General features: G+C 41.8%; 1 non-coding gene across 1 annotated transcript; it reads left to right on the forward strand.

The window, feature by feature from the left end:
* The first annotated feature begins 450 nt into the window (after window positions 1-450).
* On the forward strand, window positions 451-525 carry Trnas-cga (transfer RNA serine (anticodon CGA)). The gene has a single exon. It is a non-coding gene; the product is annotated as a tRNA-Ser (tRNA).
* Window positions 526-12,635: the final 12,110 nt, after the last annotated feature.

The following is a 12,635-nucleotide window of genomic DNA, read 5'->3' on the forward strand; positions in this document are numbered from 1 at the left end:
ACTCAATCTCTTACTTGTTCATGATGGATATAAGAGCGTTCTTGTTCCCAGAATGAGATTTTCACTCTGTAGCAGAGTGCACCATCTGAGCTACCGAAGCACGACTCACGCCCGGTACTCACAGCTTTACTTCTGCCAGTATCCGTCTCCCACCTTCCAAACTTTACAGAAGCTCTCCTGCGAACCTTGCAGAACTAGCACTCCTGAAAGAAAGAATTTTGTTGAGACATGGCATAGCCACAGGAAGTTTCATATCAGCGCACACTCCGCTGCAGAGTGAAAATCTCATTCTGGAAACATCCCCCAGGCTGTGGCTAAGCCATGTTTCCACAGTATCCTTTCTTTCAGGGGTGCTAGTTCTGCATGTTTCGCAGAAGAGCTTCTGTAAAGTTTGGAAGGTAGGAGACGGATACTGGCAGAAGTAAAGCTATGAGTACCGGTCGTGAGTCGTGCTTCGGTAGCTCAGTTGGTAGAGCACTTGCCCGCGAAAGGCAAAGGTCCCGAGTTCGAGTCTCGGTCGGGCACACAGTTTTAATCTGCCGGGAAGTTTCAGCGTTCTTGTTATTTCGACATTCATGCAAGATCGTATTATCTTTCTCACGCATAGTCCGAGATACCGTAAATAGTATTCAAGATCGTTTTATCTCTTTCACGCACAATCCAGGATACAGTAAATCATATTAAAACTTGTTGGGTGGTCACTTCTTGGACCCCTGCGCCTCCTCTCCTGCAGCTGGGGTATTCCAAGGTGGCCTCAGTATGAGTGTGTAATACTAGGACTTGTTAGACCATTGCATAGGCAAAATGGGAAAGTCTTTGGAAAGACGTACCCGGAACGTGCCTTTTTGACTTGGATTTCTGAGTGCCCTAACTCATAACTTCGCGGCATGTGGATGTCATTTTGTTTGTTTTGCAGGGAAGGCGATCTTTCTTCCATATTTCCATGTATGTTTTGTTTGGTATTAATGCTAATTGCTCAAAATTATTTTTGTCCTGGAGGGACTCCTACTTGATCTTCATTGATTGTAATTTTGGAGATGACCACCTATTGTATGTTCTCTCCTATACATTCCTTTTCGTAAAAACCTGAAGAAAGGTGTAGTGGTTAAGGCAACCGCTCACAGAAACCGTGACTCCGGGTTTGAGTCATGGCCCGGCACAAAATTTCGGCTTTCATCATTGCTTTACCACAATGCCCTGTGCACCGGAATGTCACGAATTCCCACATATCACTTCCCTTCTTTCTCCACTCTCTATTTGATATAAAACAACATCTATTACAAACAAAAAACGTATGTACTATGTAGCTATTTTTAAAGTGATGAAAACTTATATTATGATCAAACTGTCGGTATAAGGACAAGCATGGACAATATTTCGAATTTCTGACGCACGGGTTTCCACGTAATCGTTACTCAATTAATTTATTGATCGAAAAAAGCGTATAATTTGATCAAAATATTGTACCGTATTTGCAACTTCGTTATGGAAATGTGAATACTCTTTTCAACAAAATCGCTGTAGATATCGTAGACTGTGAAAGAATTTCTATTTTAAATGTGAATTACACTGCAGATCGATCGGATCCATACGCATTTACACGGGAGTGCTTTCCACTGGAACGACGAAAAGTGTCGGAAACATCTCAAAGTGGCATCAGAACATGCAGAACACTATTCCAGTATTTTTTCAAGGCCGCTGTGAATTCATCACATTTCGTGTAGCATTAATAGTTTTACATATCTTTACTTCCAGCGACATAATGGAATTACACACATTTTGTGTCAGGACTTTCACCACGCGATATTCTTTTTACACATTTCCTTACCAAATAAGAATATGGAAATTCGGAAATTTGTGGTAAATTCGTATGGGACCAGACTACTGTGTTCATCGGTCCCTAGGCCTACACACAGCTTAGTCTAAGTTAAACTAACTTATACTAAGGACAACACACACAACCATGTCTGAGGGAGGACTCGAACCTCCGCCGGGGGCAGCCGCACGAATTGTGACAAGACACCTAGACCGAGAGGCTACCCCGCTCGGCTAACAAGATGTTTCTCACCTTGGTACATCTTAATGTGGACCTCAAGTGAGATGCCCCAGTCCATTCTGTATTTTCTAATTTTCGTTCCTGCTTCCTTTTTCTTTCAGAAATTCAACAATAACAGGTCTTGTATAGACAAATCGTTCCAGTCATGTCACTTGACTCAGCCAACGTCCTTTCCTGTAACACAAATCTCTCTATACTCTTCGTTCAATTCCGTCAACAACTGTTGCACTGACGATGTAATGATGCGAGTGATTTCTGAAAATTTACTTGTTCTACAACCAGATTTACCGCGTGCTGCATGCCTGTTAATTTGGCTCGAAGTGCTTACTGATGTGCAGGACCATGACTCCCGTACTAATTGTCAGTCGATCGATCTAATTATTCGCTCTTTCATCATCATTTAAATCATTAAACACTCTCTTCATTGTGTTGCAGTGCGTCCTTCCCTTCTGTGATTCTCATTCATTTATAAGGGCTGAAACGATAGATCGCTAGGCTGCCTTTCTTTTTGCAGACAGCTAACTGGCCTATTAAAATGGAAGAAAAGCTGCGCTGACTCTACGATTCTTCAGAACAGAAGAAAGTCGCATCCACCGTAAAATGCCAGGTGAATCAGAGTCGCATCGCACTACTAAATGCAATGTCGTGCTGTAGCAAGTAGATCGGAGAAAGATTGAGAAAAGCCGAGACAGGTTGAACCTTGGACCACACTCGTACAGCACATCGTCCATGAGTGAAATTTAGCACACTGTCATTGAACCAGATATAGAGAAAATACTGCTGGGTCATGAGAAACCGATCGAAAGACTGAAATGTGGTACGTTTTCAGGCATTCTCCGCGTGTTCAGGTTCATTCTGTGAGGTCTGTTTTGCGCTACAGTTCTTAACGTTGGTTTGAACAAAAATTTCATGACAATGGATACTCATAGAGCAGTTCAGTAACCAGGTGTCCTTGTTTAGCAGCAAGGGTGAAATAAGTGGACTTCGGAGAACTGGAGTTTTTCCTAGTTAGCGCCATTTCATTGGGAGGCGGAGGGATTATCCGGATAGAGTCGTTTTGCGCCTGCTGCTGGAGCTCCCAGAAACAGCAGCGATAAATACGGCTCGCGTCTACTGCGCAGATCTCCGCCTTCTCTTGCGCGACTAATTCCCGCCGTGGCGAACGTGCTAGGCGGCCAGTCCGTCCACGGGGCCGCCCCTGGCGACCGGCCGGGCAGGCCAGCCGCCAAGCGCTAAGCTGATTACCGCGCTGCAGCGTGCGATCTCGCATATTATGCCACAATCAAGACGGTTCATCAGCCATATTCCGGCCGGCCGCAATTACGCGCCCATCCGGAACGCGACGCCGGGGTCCCTCGGCAGCCGTGACGCCCCGGCCGAACTGAAATGTCGCTCCCTGATCGTACAGCAGTGGTCGCCGCTAATCTGGGAATTCCAGCCAAAGCCCCCCGCGTAGGTGGCATCCGCCCGACGCCGAAATTCGCTCCGCTGAGCGAGCGTGTCACGCGCTCCACCGAGTGAACGCAGCAGCCCGAAACTCCGATGGGTGCGGTCATCCTGCCCGTAAGGTTACGGCACCTCCTCCTGAAAGGTCATCGCTCGGAGTTCGTTGGCGCAACAACAGTACAGTTTTCAGATAAATGGAGCGGTATGCTTCCCACACACAGTGTTGTATATGCTGTTTGTTTCTTCTCGTCTTAAAATACCTTCTCATTTTAGCACGAAGATAGTCATGAATTTTAGCCATCGCATCGAAAAAATAAACGTGAATGGAAAGGTGGTAGCGGTTATGTGCGTATAACTTCTAACCAAGTTTCGGATACATTTGTTGAGAACAGAATTCGAGAAATGAGAGACCATGAGTAAAAGAAAAGCACAAGTGAGATGATCAGCACTTAGTCCACAAATACACATTAACCCACGCACTACCTGTGATGCTCACCTTCTGCAAATGGTGTAATCAAGTCAGGAAGTTCAAACTTTAAAATTAAAAAAAAATTATTCTTACTAGTCTCTAATACCAGTTCCCATAAATATTTTAAATTTCTCAGTTAAACTTAGCCTAAAAATTTATTTGTTAATAGTAGATCTTTCCCAGAGAATGTCATATTCAATAATTTCGACTTCCGTATCTTGTTTACGCACCTAAACGTCTTTAAAAACTACCTTGTGAGTAACAGTCACTATCAGTTGAAAATTGTTACTCGCGTGCTGAAAGATACTTTCACATCAGTGTCTTTTTAAAATTATGTTATTTATATGTCAACAAAAATCAATGAAATTTTATTTATTTTTTATTTTTTTTTTATGGTGGACAAGATCTACACTCTCCGTCGCCTTGGTATTGTGCGTTAGAGAAAATGCGTTGATATTGCTAGGGTTAACGTAATATCTCACGTTCTATTCTATGTGGAAACATACGTTTTCAACGGCAGTATTTATTCAGAAGTACAGTAAGCAGTGATTAGTCGCAAATAAAGTTTATTTCAAATCCAGATTTCCATGACTGTGTAGCCGTCTTCAATGTCGTAAATGAAAGTTAACACATTAAAACTACTCATATATACGTACTGTCCGAACTGGGCTATTCGTATCAATGGCTGTGTGTGTTTTAATATTTTAACATAACCTTCTTGCATTGAAGAAGGTCACCAAGTGACCTACAGCTGGTTTTCCAATAAACATAATTTCCGATTGATTGTTGTGCCCTTTACTAACATAGTAACTAGCTGAATATGCCAAAACGTAATAATTTCTACCCTTCAAAATAATTTTGGCCTTATAATAACAAGAACGGCACAAAACAATACAAGATGGAAAGAATGACAAAAATTTTAAAACAGCAAAGGCCTAGCTTACGACACAATATACAAAAATAAACCAATGTGAGTAAACTCAACACATCAAGCGACAAAACAAATGCAATTTGCTATGCACGCGACACCTTACTCTACCTAATATGTTCCAAAACGCCGACCATAAAAAATGGAATAATTTCAGATTTCGTATCTGGCGTTCTGTTTGTGGCAGAAGAACAGGATCAGATGTTTTGGATAGCCTTTGGTCTAGCGACTATTTGTATACTCAACAGGAGGATCGTCTTGGTATCACTATTCTACAGTCCCGGAATAAAGTGTGAATATTACTCATTTCCTCCTGTTTAGGCAAATGGAGCCAATCGTTTGCTTGTTTCTGCATTTTATGTGATCTACAGTCGACCTTAAGGAGCTTATACAGGAACAAGATAGTTCAAGGGCGTTTCCCTAGAAAACTGCAAAAATATTTATTTTTACTATTCTTTCGTATCAAAACCGAGTTGATGGTTCGATGACGGCCATGCACAACAACTGTCTAAAATTTTTACCGTATATTCATTAGATGCCGCTCTCGAATGACCCAGAAAATTGTTTTTATATGTTTATCCGTTTCCGAAATACTCTGGTTCAAGTTACCCTACTTCTACAAGTAAAATCTGGAGTGAAGCGAAATCTCATTAATTAGTAACCGCAGCAGTTCACTCAAATTTTAGATGTGTCTTCTTTAGACATTTATCTGCAAGTGCCACCTTAACCGTTTACAGAAGTATTTAGTACTCCATGGGCTATTCCTTATAAAACTCCTCCAATACTGAATTTTCATCATTTTTCGCAACAAACTCAATCCACGAATTCCAAGACGGCTATTCAATATCAAACGGCTGAAATTGTTACAATAATTTCTAAGATCCCGATCTCGAAATACCTTCAAAATTTTATTGATATCTTTATCCGTTTACGAGATATAGAGGTTCAAGGCTAACTTAAATGCCTACATAAAATACGCAAGTAAAATACGATGTGAGACGGAAACTGAATAATAAACAACGAAAGTAAGTTCATTAACTATTCGTAACTGGGATTCACAGTCATGTGAAATTTCTTGAAAGACATCATGTTTACGCCAGTGACTGTTAAACTTTTTTTTTCCACTGTTGCAATTTCGGCCTTCGGGCATTATCAAGTGCAGATGTTTTGGCTTTAAGCCATGTCTACTTTATACAAGGTGACACATTTATATGGCGTTGTCAAATGGCTCTAAGCACTATGGGAGTTAACATCTGAAGTCAACAGTCCCTTAGACTTAGAACTACTTGAACCTAACTAACCTAAGGACATTACACACAAGATTCGAACCTGAGACCGTAGCAGCAGAACGGTTCCGGACTGAAACGACTAGAGCCGCTCGGCCACATCGGCAGGCTATGTCGTTATATACAGCAAATGCCAACAACATATAAATGTGTCAGCTTGTATAAAGTACAAATGACTTGAAGTCAAAACATCTGCACTTGTTAATGGCCTAAGGCCGAAAATGTAGTTGTGGAAATAAAAAGTTTAAAATTTTTTGTTTTTAAAATTCAGTCTCAATCACACCACGTATGGTACAAGAACATAGGTGACCGGTTTCGGTCATATCACATGACCATCATCATACTTGTAATTTAATTTATAAAGTAATAGAAACCTTACTAGATTTACAATAAAATAAGACAAAATGTTTATAAGGATAAAATACAATAAGAGGTGTTATACCCATGGCATCCTTTGAAGATGGTAGGTGGAGCACTATTCTCATCTGTTGTGATGTCAACTGTATTTTATCCTCATAAGCATTTTGTCTTATTTTATTGTAAATCTAAGATTTCTATTATTTTCTAAATTAAGTTACAGACCTGATGATGGTCACGGGATATGACGGAAACTGGTCACCTATGTTCTTGTAACATACGTGGTGTGATTAACACTGAATTAAAAAAAAATTAATCACTGTTCCAAAAATGTTTATTAAAATTGTAAACAGTTTAACAGTCACTGGCGTAACCAGGATGTCTTTCAAGAAAGTAAATTGCTCAGAGTTTTGTCATCTAGATTTACCGTCTACTCGTTTTCAAAAATCAAGAGAAACATACCAAAATATGGCTATAGGATAGCAAAACCGAACTGCAGATTCCAAGACCGATATGCATAGAAAACCGTGTATTTTTTACGATTTATTCCTAAGACACTGATCTCAAATAACTTTAAAAGTTTTCTCGGTATCTTTATGTTTTTCCGAGATACAGAGGTGCAAAGTTACCGTACTTGTATTCCTTACAGGTAAAACACGTTCTTAAATTGTGGCGTGAGGTGGAAACGTATTTTATGAACTCACTTACCAAGCAGGAATATGCTGCAAAGGGTCCCCGTTATCATCAGAAGAAATCTGGGCAATTCATGTTATAGTACTGAAGCACATGGAAAATTTTTGTGCACATCAAATCCGCCCTGAGAGTTTCAATTTCACATAAGTTAACTATCAATATTTCAGTGGCTCATGAGATTCTTTCCTAGTGGGTGACATGCTCTGCTGTTGCAGTGAGGGGAGGAAAACCGCGGAAACATGCTCCTTTCGGAGCACAAGAAAGGCGAATATGCCCCTATTTAAATATTATGACTGAAAAGTGAGGTACCAGCTGTCTCATTCTACATTCCTCTGCATCTTTAATAATTTTACCAAATATTCTGGCATTCAACCATTCGTTGGTTTTTTATGCTGAGATAGATACAGCACAGTGGCATAGGGACGGAACAGTAATGAATACTGGAAGATAATAGGCAGTGGTTGTGATATGGGAAGAACGAAGGACACAATGGCTGTGAGAGAGAAGGCAGGGACACAGGAGCAGTGGAACGTAGGTCACAGTGTCAGAAGAATGCTACGAACGGAGTGGACATGCCGGTGGGAGAGGAACATAGATTGGTTCAAATGGCTCTGAGCACTATGGGGCTTGTCTTCTGAGGTCATCAGTCCCCTAGAACTTAGGACTACTTAAATCTAAGTAACCTAAGGACATCACTCGCGTCCATGCCCGAGGCAGGATTCGAACCTGCGACCGTAGCGGTCACGCGGTTCCAGACTGTAGCGCCTAGAACCGCTTGGCCAAGGAACAAAGAGAAGGATAATGTATAAATGGGTGAGAGCCAGTGATAATGGCAATGTCAACGAGGAAAAGGGAGATAGTGAGCTCGGAACGGACAGCAACAGTGAAAAGAAATGAAAAAGGTAGCAGCAGTAAGAGACACCAAGTGGGAGACGGTGACACAGAGGAGACAGGATAGCAGGACGCAACAAAGGAGACTGTGTCTGGGAGACACAAAGAAATAGTCATAGTGAGTTGAATAAGTGTCTGAGACTGGACAATGGGAGTGATGGATTAGCGCGTGTGACCGAGTTACAGACGGAGGAGCTTGTGGGGGTAAGAGGCTTGCTGCACTTTAAAAAGAGCGAAAATATGTTGGGATGCCAAAACTTTTGGAAACAATTTGATGGTTCTAAGGAAAGTACTATGAGGCAGCTGGTAACTCTTTTTTCAGAGTCTTTTAAACAGGAGCATATGCGCACATTAAATCGAAGCCGGTAGGTCGGTAGACGTGATTCTAGTCGAAAAGATGATGTATGTTCATATTTAAAGCCAGTCGCATACAAGTGGTGCTAGTAACGCCACTATTAGGATGCAACGCAGATTTCCTTTAATTACACGCTCTATCGGTCGGGAGCCTTAATTACTTTTGAGTGTAGATGTGGCGAGCTCGTGTTCCTTAAGAATGCGTTTAAGGCGACGAGGACGCCAATATTAACACCACACTGAGTATGAAAGAGGTCGTGTATTAGGGCCACGAGAAGCTGGATGTTCTTTCTGCAATATTGCCGGAAGATTTCGCAGGAATGTAGCCTGTGCACATGTACCTGTGGTCACCAGAATGTACGAATGTACGATAGCAAAAAGACCGAGCTACGGACGGCCAAGTGACACTACTAAGAAGATAGACCATTGAGGTCGGCGTACATCTCTGTTGCAACTTGCTGCTTCTGAAGCAGTAACTGGAGCAGTAGCGGGCATCACGGTGGCCAGAGAACTGTAATAGATCGGTTACTTGAAGGACAGCTCCGGTTCAGGTACCCTGTAGCGTGAATTCCACTGATTCTAAACTAACACCATTGGCAACTTCTCTGATACATTGCGAGAGCCTACTGAAGGACAAGGTGGTTGTGCTTCGGTGCCCGTGATGGCTGTGGGTTGATTAGAAGGAACCACTTGAGAACCTGCAACGAACCTGTCTGCCTGCTAGACGTACTGGATATACTGGAGTTAGGTTCTGAGGTGAGGTTTCTTATGACAGCAGCAGCACTCTTGTGATTATTCCAGGCACCTCGACAGCAAATTTTTACGTCAGTCTAGTGATCCGACCTTTTGTGCTGCAACTCCAGATGACGTTTTCCAAAAGGATTAGGCTCGCCCACATACCGCAGTTGTAACCCAATATGCCGTACCACAGTGTGGACATGTTGCACTTGCCAGTCCGATTACCAGATCTGTCTCCAATCCAGAATATATGGAACATCATCGGGCAACTACTCCAGCGTCATCTACAAACAGCATGAACCGTCCCTGTATTGGCCGACGAAGTTCAACAGGCATAGACCTCCACCACTCAAACTGACATCTGCCCCTTGCACAACACAATGAATGCGTGTTTGCATGATTACGTTGAAAATTCTGGCGGCTACACCGGTTATTAGTATACCATCATTTCTCGTTCCAATTGCCAACTTCGCACTTACATTAACTTATGGTTTTGCATTATTAATCACTGAAATATGCTGCCTAGACAAATGTATTCCCTAGATTTCATTACTCTACATTAATTTTTTTGTGCTGTGATTTTTTTCCATGCGTATATAACGGACCTCATAAAGTACACTGCCGACAGCGGTGGCCGAGCGGTTCTAGGGGCGACAGTGTGGAACCGCGCGACCCTCGGGCATAGTTGTTTGTGATGTTCTTAGGTTATTTAGGTTCAGTAATTCTAACTTCTAGGGGACTGATGACCCAGTCCCATAGTGCTCAGACCCATTTGAACCAAAGTACACTGAACAAAGCCAAAGAGAATGTCTCATTATACAACAGCCGTTTGGTATCATTCAGTGTTCAATATCAACATATTGTGTATTAATGTTCATCATACATTCTGAAGAAAATTTCAAAATTGTATAAACCTATGTCGAAGTTACCAAGAAACCTTTATTTACAGTTTCTTGGCAAATTTTTCAGCCATCCCAACAATTTAGGGTTGTGATCACCTGACCTATCTGCCCAACGTTCTAGAGTATAGGCTGCCTATCTGGCGCACTTGTACGCTTCCGGAGTGTTCTCCGTATATATCTGCCATGCTGTGCATCTGATTCCTAATCCTGGTAATGACAAAGATTTTTTTTATCGGTGGGAGGACTGGTACAGGTTAAAGTCAGCCTTGTCATGCTGGTTGAATAGCTACCTGAATTACAAGTGGAGACACGTGGTCACTTGTGTTATGCACAATTTAAATTCTGCCTGTATTGTCGCCTTTCTTGCGTAACCTCTCATGAAATAGATATGAAGATTCCTGAACCTCCAGATCAAAACTCTATTATACCAATGTGAAACCGGCGAGGAAAAACATTGTATAAATTGTTCGGTGGTAATAAGTGCATAATGAAGCGTTAGTGGAGAAACGGCTGAAGGCAGAGTGTACCTGTAACAAGCAAAGTACGGTGTGTGGATACTGAGTGAAATAAGCATATAGATTTCCACAAGATTCCACAAGATATCCTATTATGAACATCTGGATCGTATTAGTCATTACAGTTGCACAGAGTTGGAAATTATTCCAATTCCTTCAACAACGAAAAAAATTTTGTAAGTAGTACATGGAGTACAATGAAATGTCGTTATTAGTAATAAATTGGGATTTCTGTGATACTAAGGAATATTCCATACTATGTAGTGTCCCAGGTTTTGTTTAACTTTTTCTCCTTGTAAACATATAACCTATGATTATATTGCTTTGTTAATGCTGATTTAATTAAAAGACATAAAACATCGTAGAATATGTTCTCTTGGATTAGCTAGAATGATAGAGGAAAAGCACTGAACAAATAGCAACAACAGGACGCAGGCAATAGTGTTCAAAACGAACCATCTTCACAAGTATTGGTAGTCACGGCACAAAACGCTTGCCGATTCTCTTTCTTATTTCTATTGAACTTCGTTTTGTTTTACCAAAACTTCCATCTCTTAAAACGCTTTTTTTTACACATTGGAATTTTTCTAGTTACATCCTTCATACACCCCAAATTTTTGTTTCTACATTTGTTATGAATCGTAACAGCTTTACTAGCTGGCATAACTGCCACTGGGATGAATATTTTTTCAAAACCTTCGTATAAGCTCATATGAAATCCTTTTGTCTGTTATCATCATTCCAAACCCCGTTTGCCACCCTCTCCACCAGAAACTGCAGCTCCTGATAATAGAACACTGTTTAAGTTTCTACATCCTGAAATTATTTATCATATCTCTTCTTGCCTATGGGTTTTTCTGATGTATTGCATTATAGATTTTCTGCATGGGCACAAAAAGTCATTTTTTAGGCAGTACTACGTACCTCAACAAACCTCTTAACAGTTTGCACGTACTCATCCTAACTACAGCTGTTTCCCCATTTTCAGTTCCAGAATGGGTATTCTGTTCTTCCTTTATTAAGCAGAGATGAAATATTCGCTGTAGACAATAAGAATGTGTGTGTCATTAAAATACTCGAAAGATATGACTTAGTAAAGTATCTCCTTCGTAACTTAAGAAACGATGTGCGGGTCTGAGCAAAGTGTCGTTTGAGAGGACACAAATACAAAGTGGAGTGTGGATGTCACATTTCCAGTTGTAAGTGAAGTTTCGCGAAGTGCGTCTCCTTCAGTCTAAGAGCCCTGTTGCCTCGGCTGTTGCTGGAGTGCCAGACCATCCGCCAAGTGTTTGTCAGTTCCAGAATTGGACGCACGGGCCTGGATGGTAGCTATAGACAGACGTTCCGGTCGGCCAGCCTCCTCCTGCCGCGCAAACAACAGCGCGATTGCTTCTGCTCCGCCCCGGACTGTTCGCCCGGACCGCCGCCAGATTGCGCCACCCGTGCACATCCTAGATGGCAGAGCGCGACGCAGCTGACAGATTTCTCCACGGCTGAATCCTAAGGCAACTTCAACCAACTGTCTCTCCCTCGCAACGAGCTCCTTCCCGATATTTATCCCACCTACCAACTTTAACTCCTCCCGATCCACACCAGTTCATATGACACCTCCTCTCCCCTTTTCCCTCTCCATTATTCCCCATCCCTCTTTTTGCAACTGCTATCCCACCTATATACGAGGGCTATCCAAAAGTACATAACGTTTTTGAATTAAAAATAATAAAAATATTGGATTTTTTTATTATATACAGATGAAAGCCACACTTAAATACTACTTTTCTACATAGTTGCCATTTAAATTAAGGCACTTATCGTAGCGATGGATTAGCATGGAAATTCCTTCGTCGTAAAATTCGGCAGCCAGTGCCTTCAACCACGTGGTTACCTCTTCTTGAAGCTGTGCGTCGTCATCAAAACGGTGCCTAGCCAACCACTTCTTCACTGCTGGGAATAAGTGGAAGCCGCTCGGTGCCAGGTCGGGACTGTACGGCGGATGAGGT

Source organism: Schistocerca gregaria, chromosome 4 (assembly GCF_023897955.1).
Source record: "Schistocerca gregaria isolate iqSchGreg1 chromosome 4, iqSchGreg1.2, whole genome shotgun sequence".
Taxonomy (NCBI): Eukaryota; Metazoa; Arthropoda; class Insecta; order Orthoptera; family Acrididae; genus Schistocerca; species Schistocerca gregaria.